Source organism: Oncorhynchus nerka, linkage group LG14, assembly GCF_034236695.1.
Source record: "Oncorhynchus nerka isolate Pitt River linkage group LG14, Oner_Uvic_2.0, whole genome shotgun sequence".
Taxonomy (NCBI): domain Eukaryota; kingdom Metazoa; phylum Chordata; class Actinopteri; order Salmoniformes; family Salmonidae; genus Oncorhynchus; species Oncorhynchus nerka.
The window spans coordinates 65,881,476-65,903,321 of NC_088409.1; positions in this window are offsets into that span (position 1 = coordinate 65,881,476).

Sequence of the window (21,846 nt, forward strand, 5' to 3'; positions counted from 1 at the left end):
GCTGGCTGTCTGTAGCTCTTTTTCCTGTGTTTTGTGTACAGCCCTGTGAGTTCAAGGTCCCGTCTCCATCAGCAGGTCTAAGCTGTGCTATCCCTCCTCTCCTCTCTGGCCTCTATAGCCATAAATAATAATATACCATAAATCTACCAGCACCGCCAAACAATCAATACTTCCTGCTTGGCATTGCCAAATCCCAAAATGACTATAGATTTTCTGCCCGCACCGCTGCTAAATTATGCAAACCCCTGGTTTATTTCCTGGCTCCATTTTGGCAGGCAATGCTGTTCCTCTCCTAACACCGGGCTGGGTGCTGCAGAGGAGAAGGGATGGATTGGAGCAGAAGGAGAGAAAAGTACTTTAGGAGACAGAACAGCTTGTCTTTCTGTCTGTGTTTTGGACACGGACATTAACTATCTCACACAAGAGAGAGCTCCAGCATGGTTGTGAACAATGAATCTGTTTTTTTAGTTTTAGGGATCGATACAGGATAGAAAGGGCTTGGTGAATAGCCTGCTGAACTCACCGCTCTGTTGGTTGCTTGGTAATGCACACTGGGTATCAGCACATAATCTCACTTTCACTAACACACACACACACACACATGCTCACAATCACAAATTGGTCAGTAGTTCTAGGGCACGAAGCATGTCTGTCTGGGATGGTATTAGGGGGATTGGGGAGGCCAGGGGGACATTGATTCTAAGTGAAGTGGAGTTAGATAGCAGGGTTTTTACATTTATTTTATTTCACCTTTATTTAGCAAGTTGATAACAAGTTCTCATTTGCAATTGCGACCTGGCAACTAACGACCTGGTTTACCTGCATTTGTAGTCTTGCTGAGATTGGTCATTTCTCGTGCATGACACAATGAGAGTGGACAGAGCGGGATGACGTCACCCCTCACCAAGCAGATAGAGGAGGTGATTGGAGGACAGCTCAAACCCCAGTTGTCACGTACTGTACAATAAAGAGTCATTACCACTTCAGCTGAGACAGAGAGGGAGAGAGACAGAGCAGAGGTGGACATAGAGAGAGAAGGAGTGAGTCAGCGAGAGAAAGTAAGTCAGAGAGAGTCCGAAAAAGAGGGAGTCAGAGAGAGGGAGAAAAAGTGGGAGTCGGAGAGGAAGGGAGTCAGAGGGAGGGAGCGGAACGAGGGAGTCAGAGACAGGGAGAGAAAGCGAGCGAGAGAGAGAGAGAGAGAGAGAGAGATTACTCCACCTTGATTTCTCCAATTAGACCTCTTGATTTTCCTAGCATGCAGCAGATTATACATACGAACAACCTTGCGTGTGTGTGTGTGCATGTGTGCGTGTGTGTGTGCGTGTGTGTGCGTGTGTGCGTGTGCGTGTGCATGTGTGTGTGCATGTGTGTGCATGTGTGTGTGTGTGTGTGTGTGTGTGTGTGTGTGTGTGTGTGTGTGTGTGTGTGTGTGTGTGTGTGTGTGTGTGTGTGTGTGTGTCTGTGTGCGTGTGTGTGTGTGTGCGTGTGCGTGTGCGTGTGTGTGCGTGTGCGTGTGAGTTTTTTTCTAGGGTTTTTGGTTGTTGATCTGTTTCAAAGCTAAGATGAGACAGATGATGTATGATAAAGAGTAGATACTGTTTGACTCAGTAGTCTACTTCCCCTGTGATGGTATGGGACAGAGGAACATCTATGTCATAGATACTCTGTGATGGTACGGGACAGAGGAACATACTATGTCATAGATACTCTGTGATGGAATGGAACAGAGGAACATACTGTGTCATAGATACTCTGTGATGGTACGGAACAGAGGAACATACTGTGTCATAGATACTCTGTGATGGTACGGAACAGAGGAACATACTGTGTCATAGATACTCTGTGATGGTAGGGAACATAGGAACATACTATGTCATAGATACTCTGTGATGGTACGGAACAGAGGAACATACTGTGTCATAGATACTCTGTGATGGTTCGGAACAGAGGAACGTACTGTGTCATAGATACTCTGTGTGGTAGGGAACAGAGGAACATACTGTGTCATAGATACTCTGTGTGGTACGGAACAGAGGAACATACTGTGTCATAGATACTCTGTGATGGTACGGAACAGAGGAACATACTGTGTCATAGATACTCTGTGATGGTAGGGAACATAGGAACATACTATGTCATAGATACTCTGTGATGGTACGGAACAGAGGAACATACTGTGTCATAGATACTCTGTGATGGTTCGGAACAGAGGAACGTACTGTGTCATAGATACTCTGTGTGGTAGGGAACAGAGGAACATACTGTGTCATAGATACTCTGTGTGGTACGGAACAGAGGAACATACTGTGTCATAGATACTCTGTGATGGTACGGAACAGAGGAACATACTGTGTCATAGATACTCTGTGATGGTAGGGAACAGAGGAACATACTATGTCATAGATACTCTGTGATGGTACGGAACAGAGGAACGTACTGTGTCATAGATACTCTGTGATGGTACGGAACAGAGGAACGTACTGTGTCATAGATACTCTGTGATGGTAGGGAACAGAGGAACATACTGTGTCATAGATACTCTGTGATGGTACGGAACAGAGGAACATACTGTGTCATAGATACTCTGTGAATTCTACTTGGACATATTCAATCAATCCCTATACCAGTCTGCTGTTCCCACATGCTTCAAGAGGGCCACCATTGTTCCTGTTCCCAAGAAAGCTAAGGTAACTGAGCTAAACGACTACCGCCCCGTAGCACTCACTTCCGTCATCATGAAGTGCTTTGAGAGACTAGTCAAGGACCATATCACCTCCAACCTACCTGACACCCTAGACCCACTCCAATTTGCTTACCGCCCAAATAGGTCCACAGACGATGCAATCTCAACCACACTGAACACTGCCCTAACCCACCTGGACAAGAGGAATACCTATGTGAGAATGCTGTTCATCGACTACAGCTCGGCATTCAACACCATAGTACCCTCCAAGCTCGTCATCAAGCTCGAGACCCTGGGTCTCGACCCCGCCCTGTGCAACTGGGTACTGGACTTCCTGACGGGCCGCCCCCAGGTGGTGAGGGTAGGCAACAACATCTCCTCCCCGCTGATCCTCATCACGGGGCCCCCTGGGTGCGTTCTGAGCCCTCTCCTGTACTCCCTGTTCACCCACGACTGCGTGGCCACGCACGCTCCAACTCAATCATCAAGTTTGCGGACGACACAACAGTGGTAGGCTTGATTACCAGCAACGACGAGACGGCCTACAGGGAGGAGGTGAGGGCCCTCGGAGTGTGGTGTCAGGAAAATAACCTCACACTCAACGTCAACAAAACTAAGGAGATGATTGTGGACTTCAGGAAACAGCAGAGGGAACACCCCCCTATCCACATCGATGGAACAGTAGTGGAGAGGGTAGCAAGTTTTAAGTTCCTCGGCATACACATCACAGACAAACTGAATTGGTCCACTCACACTGACAGCGTCGTGAAGAAGGCGCAGCAGCGCCTCTTCAACCTCAGGAGGCTGAAGAAATTCGGCTTGTCACCAAAAGCACTCACAAACTTCAACAGATGCACAATCGAGAGCATCCTGGCGGGCTGTATCACCGCCTGGTACGGCAACTGCTCCGCCCTCAACCGTAAGGCTCTCCAGAGGGTAGTGAGGTCTGCACAACGCATCACCGGGGCAAACTACCTGCCCTCCAGGACACCTACACCACCCGATGTTACAGGAAGGCCATAAAGATCATCAAGGACATCAACCACCCGAACCACTGCCTGTTCACCCCGCTATCAACCAGAAGGCGAGGTCAGTACAGGTGCATCAAAGCTGGGACCGAGAGACTGAAAAACAGCTTCTATCTCAAGGCCATCAGACTGTTAAACAGCCACCACTAACATTGAGTGGCTGCTGCCAACACACTGTCATTGACACTGACCCAACTCCAGCCACTTTAATAATGGGAATTGATGGGAAATGATGTAAATATATCACTAGCCACTTTAAACAATGCTACCTTATATAATGTTACTTACCCTACATTATTCATCTCATATGCATACGTATATACTGTACTCTACATCATCGACTGCATCCTTATGTAATACATGTATCACTAGCCACTTTAACTATGCCACTTTGTTTACTTTGTCTACATACTCATCTCATATGTATATACTGTACTCGATACCATCTACTGTATGCTGCTCTGTACCATCACTCATTCATATATCCTTATGTACATATTCCTTATCCCCTTACACTGTGTATAAGACAGTAGTTTTGGAATTGTTAGTTAGATTACTTGTTGGTTATCACTGCATTGTCGGAACTAGAAGCACAAGCATTTCGCTACACTCGCATTAACATCTGCTAACCATGTGTATGTGACAAATAAAATTTGATTTGATTTGATTTGATGGTACGGAACAGAGGAACGTACTGTGTCATAGATACTCTGTGATGGTAGGGAACAGAGGAACATACTGTGTCATAGATACTCTGTGAGGTAGGGAACAGAGGAACATACTGTGTCATAGATACTCTGTGATGGTACGGAACAGAGGAACGTACTGTGTCATAGATACTCTGTGATGGTTCGGAACAGAGGAACATACTGTGTCATAGATACTCTGTGATGGTAGGGAACAGAGGAACATACTGTGTCATAGATACTCTGTGAGGTAGGGAACAGAGGAACATACTGTGTCATAGATACTCTGTGATGGTACGGAACAGAGGAACGTACTGTGTCATAGATACTCTGTGATGGTAGGGAACAGAGGAACATACTGTGTCATAGATACTCTGTGATGGTTCGGAACAGAGGAACATACTGTGTCATAGATACTCTGTGATGGTACGGAACAGAGGAACGTACTGTGTCATAGATACTCTGTGATGGTAGGGAACAGAGGAACGTACTGTGTCATAGATACTCTGTGATGGTAGGGAACAGAGGAACATACTGTGATGTAGGAGATAATAAATGCTATGATAGGATTTTAAAATACTTTGTGGGCACAAAACAGTTACATGCAAATACATAGAAATCAACCACTTTCATCTCATAAAATCAGAAGGATTACCTACACACACACACCTCTCCTGCTCCACCTCCCACCCACTCTGTGCCTCACTGTGGACCCCTGGCTGCTCTAGAGACCAAGCTCCAGTTTAATTCTACTTGTAATTTAATTAGTCTGATCACTTATGCAGGGGCAAGTCAGCGCTTATTTTCAGGGAATTATTAAAGCCAGAGGAGAGGGGGATTTAAAGCAACATTTTATTCTCCCCTCCTCAGCATTTTGACGTCAGTGGAATTGATCCATCACAGTGTAAACTTCAGGAAACCAGGTTTCTGGCTAAACTCCCATCCTCAGCAGTGGGAATTGGCCAGTGGTATCTAATCCAACATTTGTGAGACTAGAGAACCTTTTCTGTTATGTGGTGTCATGAATGATAAACACTCAAGTTGACTTCCTGGAGGATCCATGTACCCCCCTCACCCCCCTTACCCCACCCCAACCCCCTGTCTCCTCTGACTGCTCCATGCTGCCTCTGGGTCTCTGTCCTTCTCTCTGTTTCTGGGCCAAACACAGCTGAATGCTGACTGGCAAAATCAGCAGAGAACTTCCACAGTTAACTTTACTAACTTCACATAGAAACTTCACATCTAACCTCTCCAAAATACTGCCTTACTACCCCCCTACAGGGGTACCAGTGCTGAGCAGAGGAGATCGCACTCAACAAACACACACACACTCACTCACTCACTCACTCAACACACACACACACACACTCACTCACTCACTCACTCACTCAACACACGCACACAAAAGTTAGAGAAGATGGAGATGAGAAAAATAGGTTTTTTTTCTGTACAGTATGTCTGTCTGAGAGATTGATGTTGTAATCCCTTTCTATTTCTCTCTCTCTCTCTCTCTCTCTCTCTCTCTCTCTCTCTCTCTCTCTCTCTCTCTCTCTCTCCTTCTCTCTCTCTCTCCTCTCTCTTTCACTCTCTCATAGGATGAACTGAAGAGCCTCCAGACTGGCTTAAAGCACGTCAATGATGAAAGCATTCAGCTGCAGAGGTACTGTAGGTTGGCACACATACACACATGTGCACTGTAAAACTCAATTTCCCAGCAGTGGGGACCAGGGCATCTCTGTGTAATTACTGATAACCCCGACACTGGCACTGGAAAGATTAGAACTCAGCTCTGTGTACTTGTAGTTATTACACTCCCCCCCCCCCCCCCCCCCCTCTCTCTCTATTTCTTTCCTCCTCCCTACACTTCTCTATCTCCCTCTCAGTCACCAGCTGACTACAGACCTTGAGAACAACTTCAACATGCCCCCACTGGAGACCAAAGTGTTGATGTGAGTTGTGTGTGTGTGTGAGCGTGTGTGTGTGAAGGTGTGTGTGAAAGTGTGTGTTTCACTCTTGGCTATGTGTGTATGTTTCTTAGTATCCAGCGTGCCTGGCGTGACTTCCTCCAGAGACAGGAAGTGATGGAGAAGAGGAGCCCTTCCCCTCCCTCCCTCTCCTCCTTTGACAAGATGAGCACGTCCATCAGCATGACCACTCTATCAGATGGCATCACTCCTGTAAGTCCCACCCCTCTATCTTTGCGCTGAATACCGCTGGTGAACTGTCTATGTCATTGTGTGGGACTTACTTTTTACTGAAGCAAAGAAATGGTGTGGGTCAGATGGAATCTACAAGATATATTTTCAATACTAGCCCTATTGATGTGGTGTGCCGGTATATTGCATGTCTTGTCCAGCAGAGGGCGGTGTCCCTCAGCTCATTCCCCCCTGCCAGATGCAGGCTCACTCACAGGCACTTGAGGGAGGGATCAGCTGGGTAAATAATAAGATGAGCACGTCCATAGACCCTCAACTCATCCAGCTGGATGGCGAGTGAGAGAGGTACTCTTGAGTGTCAATATATTGTCATAGTAATCTCCAAGTCATCGTCTAGGTTAAGCGTCAGGTCAAGCTGTTGGCTTCAAGGTACCCACTCAATGCTGCAGAGAGAAATAGGATTATGATTCTGGGGTAAACTATACTGAACAATAATATAAACGCATATAAACATGTAAAATATTGGTCCCAAGTTTCATGAGCTGAAATAAAAGATACCAGAAATGTTCCATACGCTCAAAAAGCTTATTTCTCTAAAACTTTACATCCCTGTTAAATGAGCATTTCTCATTTGCCAAGAAAACCCATCCACCTGACAGGTGTTGCATATCAATAAGCTGATTAAAAGGTATGATCATTACACAGGTGTACCTTGTGCTGGAGCCACACAAAAAAAAAAAACGCTTTTGTCACACAACACAATCGCACAGACGAGAGAGCGTTCAGTTAGCATGCTAACTGCAGGAATGTCCACCAGAGCTGTTGCCAGAAAACTGAATGTTAATTTCTCTACCATAAGCCGACCTCCAACATCATTTTAGTGAATTTGGCAGTATGTCCAACCGGTCTCACAACCGCAGACAACATGTAACCACGCCAACCCAGGACCTGCACAAACTGTCAGAAACCGCCCCAGGGAAGCTCAAGTGTGTTCTTCACGGATGAATCCTGGTTTCAACTGTACCAGGCAGATGGCAGCCAGCTTGTATGGCGTCGTGTGGGCGAGCGGTTTGCTGGTGTCATAGTTGTGAATAGAGTGCCCCATGGTGGTGGTGAAGTTATGGTATGGGCGGACATAAACTATGGACAATGAACACAATTGCATATTATCGATGGCAATTTGGATTCACAGAGATACCGTGACGATATGCTGAGGCTCATTGTCGTTGCTTTTTTTAAGGAATCTGTGACCAACAGATGCATATCTGTATTCCCAGTCATGAGAAATCTATGGATTAGTGCCTAATGAATGTATTTCAATTGACGGATTTCCTCATATGCTGATGTTCCTACTCGAATAACTCCTTTCTCTCTCATTCTGTCTGTTCTCTTTCATAGTGCTGTGAGAAAGACAGGCTAACCTTTCCTCACATATTATTTCATGGCTTTATTTTCCTGATGTATCACACGAATGTCACTTCTCTATTCTATTGTCTCTCCTCCCTCTCGCCCTCCTGTAACATCCCTCCTGTAACATCTCTCCTTTAACATCCCACCTGTAACAACCCTCCTGTAACATCCCTCCTGTAACAGACCTTCTGTAACTCCCCTCCTGTAACAACCCTCCTGTAACATCCCTCCTGTAACATATCTCCTGTAACATATCTCCTGTAACATCCCTCCTGTAACATATCTCCTGTAACATATCTCCTGTAACATCCCTCCTGTAACATATCTCCTGTAACAGCCCTCCTGTAACATATCTCCTGTAACATATCTCCTGTAACAGCCCTTCTGTAACTCCCCTCCTGTAACAACCCTCCTCTAACATCTCTCCTTTAACATCCCACCTGTAACAACCCTCCTGTAACATCTCTCCTATAACCTCCCTCCTGTAACCTCCCTCCTGTAACATCCCTCCTGTAACAGCCCTCCTGTAACATCCATCCTGTAACATCCATCCTTTAACATCCCTCCTGTAACAACCCTCCTGTAACATCCATCCTTTAACACCCCTCCTGTAACAACCCTCCTGTAACATCTCTCCTTTAACATCCCGCCTGTAACATCCCTCCTGTAACATCCCTCCTTTACTGTCATGCAGTGGTGAAAGGGACAGTGCTGCCCTGTTGGAATTTTTAATGGTCCTTTTCTGCCGACCCAGCGATATGTTCCACGTTCCCTCCAGGGCCGGTTTGCACACACACACACACACACACACACACACACACACACACACACACACACACACACACACACACAGAGAGAGAGAAGAAGAAGTCATATTTTCATGGGACACAGTGACTGGGTGCTGGGTGGCCGTTTTCATCCACACTGATTGAATTTGTAACCTTTGTGCCAGTGATATCAGTCTCTGCCAAAAGCCTGCATGTGTCTGTCAATGTGGGACCACCGCATTTGGTGGAGTGTGTGTGTGTGTGTGTGTGTGTGTGTGTGTGTGTGTGTGTGTGTGTGTGTGTGTGTGTGTGTGTGTGTGTGTGTGTGTGTGTGTGTGTGTGTGTGTGCTTCCTTATTTGTATGTAGTTCACTGGAACGTTCCATCTCTATCTCCTTGAGTCTGTACAAAGTGAAAGGTTTGTGATGTACTAAAGGTTAGGGTTGTATAGTTATGTGTCTTAGAATTCATTCAGATATACTGCAGAGTCACTATAGTGACACAGTGAAATATCGCATTAGAAGATCTCCTACTGTATTTTGCAATTTATGACCAAATAACTCCTGCAGTGTTGCCCATTTCCTTTCCAAGGGAAGAGGTAGAAATGATAGTTTTCATTAAATGAGAACGTAACAAAACTCTGGCTTTTATGCCCCTATATCAATCAGCAGCTGTCTGTTTTTATTTATTTATACTGCGTCAAAACACAGCCCACAGCTCAAACACACCCACACACACACACACACACACACACACACACACACACACACACACACACACACACACACACACACACAGGCTGTTTGTTGGAATGGGAGATTTAGTAGTAGCTGGTAATGTTGGAGGTTTGACTAAATGCTAGAACATTGCTAGTTAACTGTTCTGGAGTAGAAACATTATCATTGAATATAATAGACAGTAAGGAATAGACAGTAATCGATTCTGAAATATTACTTTTTTCTGCCAAGGACTATCAGAGCTCTGGCTGCCACTGTCCACTGCCTGGGTGCTGCTCTGTGAGGAGGTGCAGTTACAGAGACTGGCCACTAGAGGGAAGTGTTGCACCACAGTAGCTCCTCATGCTATGGACAGAACTGATATACTGTAGAAACTAACTCTGATGGTATGGACTAGACACTAGAGTATTCCTAAAATCAGATCATAGATTACGGACATCTTTATTAAGAACCTGCAACAAGTTTGAGTTTGTGAGTGCATATGTAATGTAGGTATGTGCTAGGTTGTGAGTGGTGTGTGTGGGCTGGTGTCTGGTGCCTGGTGGTGAAGGGCACATGGGACATGCCAGTCCATCTGCCCTGCTGAAGTGCAGTGGGACTGGGCTAGAGCAGAGAGCATCACTGGTCCTCTTACCACCAGCTGCCATGGTTATCCCTCTCCTCCCTGTCGATCACTCCCACCTCCCCTCCCTCCATCTGCTCTCTCCTCACCCTCTCTTTCCAAAGTCCAACCTCACTTCCTTTCACTCATCCCCTATTCCCCTAATACATGTGTGTGTGTGCATGCGTGTGTGGGTGGGTCCGTGTGTGTGTGTGTGTGTGTGTGCGTGCGTGTGCGTGTGTGTGTGTGTGTATGTGTGTGTGTGTGTGTGTGTGTGTGTGTGTGTGTGTGTGTGTGTGTGTGTGTGTGTGTGTGTGTGTGTGTGTGTGTGTGTGTGTGTGTGTGTGTGTGTGTGTGCGTGCGTGTGTGCGTGCGTGTGCGTGTGTGTGTGCATGTTTGTGTGCGTGCAGCTGCAGTACACAGCAGGTGAACGGATCCAGCAGTGTTATTATTTCGCTCTATATTTAGCAGGTAGTGTTGTGCATGGAGGAGAGAAGAGGAGAAAAACACAGAGCTCCACAGAGAGCTGGTTACCATAGAAATGAATTAAGATCTTGTACCAGCAAATAGCCTCTTTTTCACTGTTCATGGTAAACACAGACATAGAGATGTTTAGGCTCTGGCTAAACAGTGTTCCTGCCACTGTTTTATTCAATGGCAGTAGCAGCCCATTGTGACATCATCATCAACAGACAGCATATTCCATTCATAGTTCTCCCAGCGATTCAGGTGAAGGTCAAGTCATGCACATTATGGAGAACAGAGCTCCAGCCATCACAGCCAACCTTGGTTCCTTGTCTTCTTTTTATCGACTTGTTATTGTTTTGCCTTGGCAGCAATGTATATTTTGTAGAATAGGCATGGCCTATTACCCAGGCAAAAACACAGTAGAAAATACCTCACTTTATGACATCGTTGATGGATGGTGATGGATGGATGTGGGTTTTCTCTGTCTTGTTGTCCATTTTACAAAACCCCCCAGGCTCTGTTTGGTCCCTAGACTCATATTTACTCTAAATGATCATCATAGTTGACCTTTGTGTCTTACAGTTGATCATCCTCTACGGCTTTGGCCTATCCATGTAACAACATGGAGGACTAGCATGAGGTCAGGCATTATTACATTTCAAATGTTGCCTTAAAATGTTTGAATTTATGATTAACTTTGAAATATGTAGATTTGGGGAAATGTTTTATTTTTTAGCCCTGCACTGTTGTTTCCATTAATGATACAAAGCCCCAAAGCCCCACTCCCTCTGTGCTGATAAAACAGAATACCACCTAATACATCAATGGTTGTGTATGGTAATTATGCTAATACAACATAAGGTTGTACTAATTGTGACACGCCGGCCAGTCCTTGATTGACAGAATCATTAGTGGCCTTTTCACCTTTCAGCACTCAGGAACAATAAAACAATTTTTTACACCAAATACTAAAATACACATATGAACAACAACTTACAGACAAACACAAAAAACGACTACATCTCCTCTGCCCAGACCCGCATGTTCACACCCCCCTCCCTAGTGCCTGCATGTTCACCCCCCCCCCTCCCTAGTGCCTGCATGTTCACCCCACCCCCCTCCCTAGTGCCTGCATGTTCACCCCACCCCCCTCCCTAGTGCCTGCATGTTCACCCCACCCCCCCTCCCTAGTGCCTGCATGTTCACCCCCCTCCCTAGTGCCTGCATGTTCACCCCACCCCCCTCCCTAGTGCCTGCATGTTCACCCCCCTCCCTAGTGCCTGCATGTTCACCCCCTCCCTAGTGCCTGCATGTCCGCCCCCCCCTCCCTAGTGCCTGCATGTTCACCCCACCCCACCCCCTCCCTAGTGCCTGCATGTTCACCCCCCTCCCTAGTGCCTGCATGTTCACCCCAACCCCCCCTAGTGCCTGCATGTTCACCCCCCCTCCCTAGTGCCTGTATGTTCACCCCACCCCCCTCCCTAGTGCCTGCATGTTCACCCCACCCCCCTCCCTAGTGCCTGCATGTTCACCCCCCTCCCTAGTGCCTGCATGTTCACCCCCCTCCCTAGTGCCTGCATGTTCACCCCCCCTCCCTAGTGCCTGCATGTTCACACACCCCTCCTAGTGCCTGCATGTTCACCCACCCCCCTCCCTAGTGTCTGCATGTTCACCCCCCCTCCCTAGTACCTGCATGTTCACCCCCCTCCCTAGTGCCTGCATGTTCACCCCCCTCCCTACTGCCTGCATGTTCACCCCCCTCCCTAGTGCCTGCATGTTCACCCCCTCCCTAGTGCCTGCATGTTCACCCCCCTCCCTAGTGCCTGCATGTTCACCCCCTCCCTAGTGCCTGCATGTTCACCCCTAGTGCCTGCATGTTTCCCCCCCTAGTGCCTGCATGTTCACCCCCTCGTGCCTGCATGTTCACCCCCCTCCCTAGTGCCTGCATGTTCACCCCCCCTCCCTAGTGCCTGCATGTTCACCTCCCCCTCCCTAGTGCCTGCATGTTCACCCTGCATGTTCACCCCCTCCCTAGTGCCTGCATGTTCACCCCCCTCCCTAGTGCCTGCATGTTCACCCCCCTCCCTAGTGCCTGCATGTTCACCCCCCCCTAGTGCCTGCATGTTCACCCCCTCCCTAGTGCCCTGCATGTTCACCCCCTCCCTAGTGCCTGCATGTTCACCCCCCTCCCTAGTGCCTGCATGTTCACCCCCCTCCCTAGTGCCTGCATGTTCACCCCCCCCTCCCTAGTGCCTGCATGTTCACCCCCCCTCCCTAGTGCCTGCATGTTCACCCCCTCCCTAGTGCCTGCATGTTCCCTAGTGCCCTCCCCCTCCCTAGTGCCTGCATGTTCACCCCCCCTCCCTAGTGCCTGCATGTTCACCCCCCCTCCCTAGTGCCTGCATGTTCACCCCCCTCCCTAGTGCCTGCATGTTCACCCCCCTCCCTAGTGCCTGCATGTTCACCCCCCTCCCTAGTGCCTGCATGTTCACCCCCCCTCCCTAGTGCCTGCATGTTCACATGTTCCCCCTCCCTAGTGCCTGCATGTTCACCCCCCCTCCCTAGTGCCTGCATGTTCACCCCCCCTCCCTAGTGCCTGCATGTTCACCCCCTCCCTAGTGCCTGCATGTTCCCCCCTCCCTAGTGCCTGCATGTTCACCCCCCCCTCCCTAGTGCCTGCATGTTCACCCCCCCTCCCTAGTGCCTGCATGTTCACCCCCCTCCCTAGTGCCTGCATGTTCACCCCCTCCCTAGTGCCTGCATGTTCACCCCCCCCCTAGTGCCTGCATGTTCACCCCCTCCCTAGTGCCTGCATGTTCACCCACCCCCCTCCCTAGTGCCTGCATGTTCACCCCTCCCCCTGCATGTTCACCCCCCTCCCTAGTGCCTGCATGTTCACCCCCCTCCCTAGTGCCTGCATGTTCACCCCCCCCTCCCTAGTGCCTGCATGTTCACCCCCCTCCCTAGTGCCTGCATGTTCACCCCCCTCCCTAGTGCCTGCATGTTCACACCCCCTCCCTAGTGCCTGCATGTTCACCCCCTCCCTAGTGCCTGCATGTTCACCCCCCCTCCCTAGTGCCTGCATGTTCACCCCCCTCCCTAGTGCCTGCATGTTCACCCCCCTCCCTAGTGCCTGCATGTTCACCCCCTCCCTAGTGCCTGCATGTTCACACACCCCTCCCTAGTGCCTGCATGTTCACACACCCTCCCTAGTGCCTGCATGTTCACACACCCCTCCCTAGTGCCTGCATGTTCACACCCCTCCCTAGTGCCTGCATGTTCCTACACACCCCTCCCTAGTGCCTGCATGTTCACACACCCCTCCCTAGTGCCTGCATGTTCACACACCCCTCCCTAGTGCCTGCATGTTCACACACCCTCCCTAGTGCCTGCATGTTCACACACCCCTCCCTAGTGCCTGCATGTTCACACACCCCTCCCTAGTGCCTGCATGTTCACACACCCCTCCCTAGTGCCTGCATGTTCACACACCCCTCCCTAGTGCCTGCATGTTCACACCCCCTCCCTAGTGCCTGCATGTTCACACACCCCTCCCTAGTGCCTGCATGTTCACACACCCCTCCTCCCTAGTGCCTGCATGTTCACACACCCCTCCCTAGTGCCTGCATGTTCACACCCCTCCCTAGTGCCTGCATGTTCACACACCCCTCCCTAGTGCCTGCATGTTCACCACCCCTCCCTAGTGCCTGCATGTTCACACACCCCTCCCTAGTGCCTGCATGTTCACACACCCCTCCCTAGTGCCTGCATGTTCACACACCCCTCCCTAGTGCCTGCATGTTCACACACCCCTCCCTAGTGCCTGCATGTTCACACACCCCTCCCTAGTGCCTGCATGTTCACACACTAGTGCCCATGTTCACACACCCCTCCCTAGTGCCTGCATGTTCACACACCCCTCCCTAGTGCCTGCATGTTCACACACCCCTCCCTAGTGCCTGCATGTTCACACACCCCTCCCTAGTGCCTGCATGTTCACACACCCCTCCCTAGTGCCTGCATGTTCACACACCCCCCCTCCCTAGTGCCTGCATGTTCACACACCCCTCCCTAGTGCCTGCATGTTCACACCCCTCCCTAGTGCCCCTCCCTAGTGCCTGCATGTTCACACACCCCTCCCTAGTGCCTGCATGTTCACACACCCCTCCCTAGTGCCTGCATGTTCACACACCCCCCCTCCCTAGTGCCTGCATGTTCACACACCCCACCCCTCCCTAGTGCCTGCATGTTCACACACCCCTCCCTAGTGCCTGCATGTTCACACACCCCTCCCCTCCCTAGTGCCTGCATGTTCACACACACCCTCCCTAGTGCCTGCATGTTCACACACCCCCCCTCCCTAGTGCCTGCATGTTCACACACCCCTCCCTAGTGCCTGCATGTTCACACACCCCTCCCTCCCTAGTGCCTGCATGTTCACACACCCCTCCCCTCCCTAGTGCCTGCATGTTCACACACCCTCCCCTCCCTAGTGCCTGCATGTTCACACCCCCCCTCCCTAGTGCCTGCATGTTCACACACCCCTCCCTCCCTAGTGCCTGCATGTTCACACACCCCTCCCCCTCCCTAGTGCCTGCATGTTCACACACCCCTCCCTCCCTAGTGCCTGCATGTTCACACACCCCCCCTCCCTAGTGCCTGCATGTTCACACACCCCTCCCTCCCTAGTGCCTGCATGTTCACACACCCCTCCCTCCCTAGTGCCTGCATGTTCACACACCCCTCCCCTCCCTAGTGCCTGCATGTTCACACACCCCTCCCCTCCCTAGTGCCTGCATGTTCACACACCCCTCCCTCCCTAGTGCCTGCATGTTCACACACCCCTCCTCCCTAGTGCCTGCATGTTCACACACCCCTCCCCTCCCTAGTGCCTGCATGTTCACACACCCCTCCCCTCCCTAGTGCCTGCATGTTCACACACCCCTCCCCTCCCTAGTGCCTGCATGTTCACACACCCCTCCCTCCCTAGTGCCTGCATGTTCACACACCTCCCTCCCTAGTGCCTGCATGTTCACACACCCCTCCCTCCCTAGTGCCTGCATGTTCACACACCCCTCCCCTCCCTAGTGCCTGCATGTTCACACACCCTCCCCCTAGTGCCTGCATGTTCACCCCTCCCTAGTGCCTGCATGTTCACACACCCCTCCCTCCCTAGTGCCTGCATGTTCACACACCCCTCCCCTCCCTAGTGCCTGCATGTTCACACACCCCTCCCTCCCTAGTGCCTGCATGTTCACACACCCCTCCCCTCCCTAGTGCCTGCATGTTCACACACCCCTCCCCTCCCTAGTGCCTGCATGTTCACACACCCCCCTCCCTAGTGCCTGCATGTTCACACACCCCTCCCTCCCTAGTGCCTGCATGTTCACACACCCCTCCCTCCCTAGTGCCTGCATGTTCACACACCCCTCCCCTCCCTAGTGCCTGCATGTTCACACACCCCTCCCTCCCTAGTGCCTGCATGTTCACACACCCCTCCCCTCCCTAGTGCCTGCATGTTCACACACCCCACCCCTCCCTAGTGCCTGCATGTTCACCACCCCTCCCTCCCTAGTGCCTGCATGTTCACACACCCCTCCCTCCCTAGTGCCTGCATGTTCACACACCCCTCCCCTCCCTAGTGCCTGCATGTTCACACACCCTCCCTCCCTAGTGCCTGCATGTTCACACACCCCTCCCCTCCCTAGTGCCTGCATGTTCACACACCCCTCCCCTCCCTAGTGCCTGCATGTTCACACACCCCTCCCCTCCCTAGTGCCTGCATGTTCACACACCCCCCCCCTCCCTAGTGCCTGCATGTTCACCCCTCCCCTCCCTAGTGCCTGCATGTTCACACCCCTCCCCTCCCTAGTGCCTGCATGTTCACACCCCTCCCCTCCCTAGTGCCTGCATGTTCACACACCCCTCCCCTCCCTAGTGCCTGCATGTTCACACACCCTCCCCTCCCTAGTGCCTGCATGTTCACACACCCCTCCCTCCCTAGTGCCTGCATGTTCACACACCCCTCCCCTCCCTAGTGCCTGCATGTTCACACACCCCCCCTCCCTAGTGCCTGCATGTTCACACACCCCTCCCTCCCTAGTGCCTGCATGTTCACACACCCTCCTCCCTAGTGCCTGCATGTTCACACCCCTCCCCTCCCTAGTGCCTGCATGTTCACACACCCCTCCCCTCCCTAGTGCCTGCATGTTCACACACCCCTCCCCTCCCTAGTGCCTGCATGTTCACCCCTCCCTCCCTAGTGCCCCTCCCCTCCCTAGTGCCTGCATGTTCACACACCCCTCCCTCCCTAGTGCCTGCATGTTCACACACCCCTCCCCTCCCTAGTGCCTGCATGTTCACACACCCCTCCCCTCCCTAGTGCCTGCATGTTCACACACCCCTCCCCTCCCTAGTGCCTGCATGTTCACACACCCTCCCTCCCTAGTGCCTGCATGTTCACACACCCCTCCCTCCCTAGTGCCTGCATGTTCACACACCCCTCCCCTCCCTAGTGCCTGCATGTTCACACACCCCTCCCTCCCTAGTGCCTGCATGTTCACACACCCCTCCCTCCCTAGTGCCTGCATGTTCACACCCCTCCCCTCCCTAGTGCCTGCATGTTCACACCCCTCCCTCCCTAGTGCCTGCATGTTCACACACCCCTCCCTCCCTAGTGCCTGCATGTTCACACACCCCTCCCCTCCCTAGTGCCTGCATGTTCACACACCCCTCCCTCCCTAGTGCCTGCATGTTCACACACCCCTCCCCTCCCTAGTGCCTGCATGTTCACACCCCTCCCCTCCCTAGTGCCTGCATGTTCACACCCCTCCCTCCCTAGTGCCTGCATGTTCACACACCCCTCCCTCCCTAGTGCCTGCATGTTCACACACCCCTCCCCTCCCTAGTGCCTGCATGTTCACACACCCTCCCCTCCCTAGTGCCTGCATGTTCACACCCCTCCCTCCCTAGTGCCTGCATGTTCACACACCCCTCCCTCCCTAGTGCCTGCATGTTCACACCCCTCCCCTCCCTAGTGCCTGCATGTTCACACACCCCTCCCCTCCCTAGTGCCTGCATGTTCACACACCCCTCCCCTCCCTAGTGCCTGCATGTTCACACACCCCTCCCTCCCTAGTGCCTGCATGTTCACACACCCCTCCCTCCCTAGTGCCTGCATGTTCAGTGCCTGCATGTTCACACACCCTCCCCTCCCTAGTGCCTGCATGTTCACACACCCCCCCTCCCTAGTGCCTGCATGTTCACACACCCCTCCCCTCCCTAGTGCCTGCATGTTCACACACCCCCCCTCCCTAGTGCCTGCATGTTCACACACCCCTCCCTCCCTAGTGCCTGCATGTTCACACCCCTCCCCTCCCTAGTGCCTGCATGTTCACACACCCCTCCCCTCCCTAGTGCCTGCATTATGGTCTGTTTTTCTCGGTCGCCGCTATTTCAATATTTCAATAATAAATCATTTGATTTTTCCAATGTGTTAATGATGGCGGTTTGATTTCATTCCAAGTTTTACATTTTTAGTATACTTTTTTCAGGAACAATCTAACCCCAGAAATATAATTTATAGAACAGACAACCATTTCTATTCCATTTCCATTCCATTTGAATCACAGCAGCAGAATGACTGAATTAATATCTATAATGTTGATTACTGCTCTATACATGAAAGCACTGTGGTCTCTGGTCTGTCTGTGTGGCTTTCTGTCTCTGGCTGTGTGAAGGACGTGTGTTCGTATGACCCCAGTGTAATGGGAGAGGGACAGTCTGTCTCTGCTAATCACCTGCCGCATACAGCAATGACACACACATTGTCCCTCTTTGGATTGGTCATACACCCTGAGGTGTGTAATACAGTATGTTCTGTATAATGTGTCATTTCAGTGGCAGATTGTGTGTTACATGTTCTGGTATGAATGAGCCCTACAGTATGTTCCATTCTTCCACTGTGTGACATCGAATCTCAGTATAATGCATTTCTAATACCACAAGGGGTCGCTGTTTTGCCGTGGTGGTTCCCATGCAGGATATAGTCCTGTTTGAATACTTTGAACATGTATCCGTCTTTCTTTCCTTCCATCCTTCCTTCCTTGAAGTATTCACAGATATGTGTTACTGTAGTTGAGCAGACCTCTCTCCTTCCTCCCTTTCTCTCTCTCTGTTTCTGATAAGGCCAGGTAAGAGGCCTCTCCATTCAACAGGCCAGATAATTACCCATTATCAGTCATTTGCTAATTAAAGGAATGAAGAGAACACTTCTTTATTTTCCTTTTTTTAATCTCCCTCCACTTCTATCTGCCCACAATACCACTGCTTGCTCTCCTCCTCTCCCCCTCTCTCTCTCTCCACCTCTCCCCTTCTCTCTCTCCACCTCTCCCCTTCTCGCTCTCTCTCTCCACCTCTCCCTTCTCTCTCTCTCTCTCTCTCTCTCTCTCTCTCTCTCTCCACCTCTCCCCTTCTCTCTCTCTCCACCTCTCCCCTTCTCTCTCTCTCTCCCCTCTCCCCTTATCCCCCCTCTCTCTCTCTCTCTCTCTCTCTCTCCTCTCTCTCTTTCTCTCTCCCCTTCTCTCTCTCTCCCCCTCTCCCCTTCTCTCTCTCTCCCCCTCTCCCCTTCTCTCTCTCTCCTCCTCTCCCCTCTCTCTCTCTCTCCTCCCTTCTCTCTCTCTCTCTCTCCCTCTCCCCCCCTCTCTCTCTCCCCCCCTCTCTCTCTCTCTCAATCTCTCTCTCTCTTTCTCTCTATCTCTCTCTCTCTCTCTCTCTCTCTCCCCTTCTCTCTCTCTCCCCCTCTCCCTCTCTCTCTCTCTCTCTCTCTCTCTCCCTCTCTCTCTCCCCTCTCCCCCTCCCCTTCTCTCTCTCTCCCCTCTCCCCTTCTCTCTCTCTCTCTCCCCCTCTCCCCTTCTCTCTCTCTCTCTCTCTCCCCCTCTCCCCTTCTCTCTCTCTCCCCCTCTCCCCTTCTCTCTCTCTCTCTCCACCTCTTATTCTCCTTTTCTCTTTGAGCCTTTTAAAGCCACTTTAAAATATTTAGATGTTTCAGGATTGCGTCAGACTTCTGAATAAGGTGCTGGGTTTTTCCATTTCTTTCCCTCCCCTCTCCACCCCCACCCACCCACCCACCCACCCCTCTCTCTGTGTTAACTGTACAGACCCAGAGGTCTATCTCTGTCTTCAGACCCCAACCACGTGATCTTCAGCAATCCCACTTTACCCAGCAACAAGGCCTAATGGATCATTAATGTCTGATTGAGTACCGGTGTATATAAAGAATAGCAGGTTGATGCTATGATGAACAGCCCCGGCTCTGTTATTTATTCATCGGGGCTTAAATGAGGTCGTCAAGGCAAAATTAACCACACGAGCTGCAACTGAGGAGTGTTGCATTCCAGCATTGTTTCCAGAATGCTGCGTGATAGTTTTTGGTTTGTGTGGTTATATATTGGGTAAGGAGATGGTTGTCTCTAAGATGAAGACTGATCTCTGGGGAAGTAAGTTATGCTGATCACTGATACCCATACTGCTGAATGATCACCAGTCCTATATAGGAAAAGCTCTCCATGGTAGGAACACTGTGATAAAACCATCATCATAAAACCTCCAGTCTGTCTGTCTGATATCCACTCACTGGACTCAGCAGACAGGAAGTCTGCAGACAATGGACAGGATATGAGGGTGAATATGGTCTATCAGAGACCTGTAGCCACTATAGCCTTTGTACGACTTATTCACAAGATCAGGGTTTTACCATCAGTATTCACAGTAATGTCTGGGTTTTACCATCAGTATTCACAGTAATGTCTGGGTTTACCATCAGTATTCACAGTAATGTCTGGGTTTACCATCAGTGTTCACAGTAATGTCTGGGTTTACCATCAGTATTCACAGTAATGTCAGGGTTTACCATCAGTATTCACAGTAATGCCTGGGTTTACCATCAGTATTCACAGTAATGTCTGGGTTTACCATCAGTGTTCACAGTAATGTCTGGGTTTACCATCAGTATTCACAGTAATGTCTGGGTTTACCATCAGTATTCACAGTAATGTCAGGGTTTACCATCAGTATTCACAGTAATGTCAGGGTTTACCATCAGTATTCACAGTAATGTCAGGGTTTACCATCAGTATTCACAGTAATGTCAGAGTTTACCATCAGTATTCACAGTAATGTCTGGGTTTACCATCAGTATTCACAGTAATGTCAGGGTTTACCATCAGTGTTCACAGGAATGTCTGGGTTTACCATCAGTATTCACAGTAATGTCAGGGTTTACAATCAGTATTCACAGTAATGTCAGGGTTTACCATCAGTATTCACAGTAATGCCTGGGTTTACCATCAGTATTCACAGTAATGTCTGGGTTTACCATCAGTGTTCACAGTAATGTCTGGGTTTACCATCAGTATTCACAGTAATGTCTGGGTTTACCATCAGTATTCACAGTAATGTCAGGGTTTACCATCAGTATTCACAGTAATGTCAGGGTTTACAATCAGTATTCACAGTAATGTCAGGGTTTACCATCAGTATTCACAGTAATGTCAGGGTTTACCATCAGTATTCACAGTAATGTCAGGGTTTACCATCAGTATTCACAGTAATGTCAGGGTTTACCATCAGTATTCACAGTAATGTCAGGGTTTACCATCAGTATTCACAGTAATGTCAGAGTTTACCATCAGTATTCACAGTAATGTCTGGGTTTACCATCAGTATTCACAGTAATGTCAGGGTTTACCATCAGTGTTCACAGGAATGTCTGGGTTTACCATCAGTATTCACAGTAATGTCAGGGTTTACCATCAGTATTCACAGTAATGTCTGGGTTTACCATCAGTATTCACAGTAATGTCACAGTTCATAGTAAAGTGCAGTGGTCTAAGCAGCGTGCTCTGGCAAGCAGCATCACGAGTTCGCTCCCAGGGCTAGCTAATTATTCTTATTTTTCTCTGGTAAGTGCAAGAAGGCATGTAATCAAAGTCTTCAGGACCTTTTCAAACATCCGAAATCTCAGTATGTTTCTAGTGATCAGTCTGGACTTATTAGGGAGTAATGTATGAAAATGAGTAGGAGTGTATAGGTGGGTAAAGGGAAGGTGTTGTCTAGCTGTGTGAAGGTAACAGCTCACTGAAATGAGCCATGCCTTCCTGTGCTCCTTTTAACCATCGCTCACTGGCAACAATGTTTTATTAACAGGAGAAAGAGCAGTGATGTTCACAGTAATAGAGGGGAAACACACACACTGAGGAGAAAGAACGAGGAAAGGGGAAATTGCATCTCCTTATTAAATTTGCAACTTAGA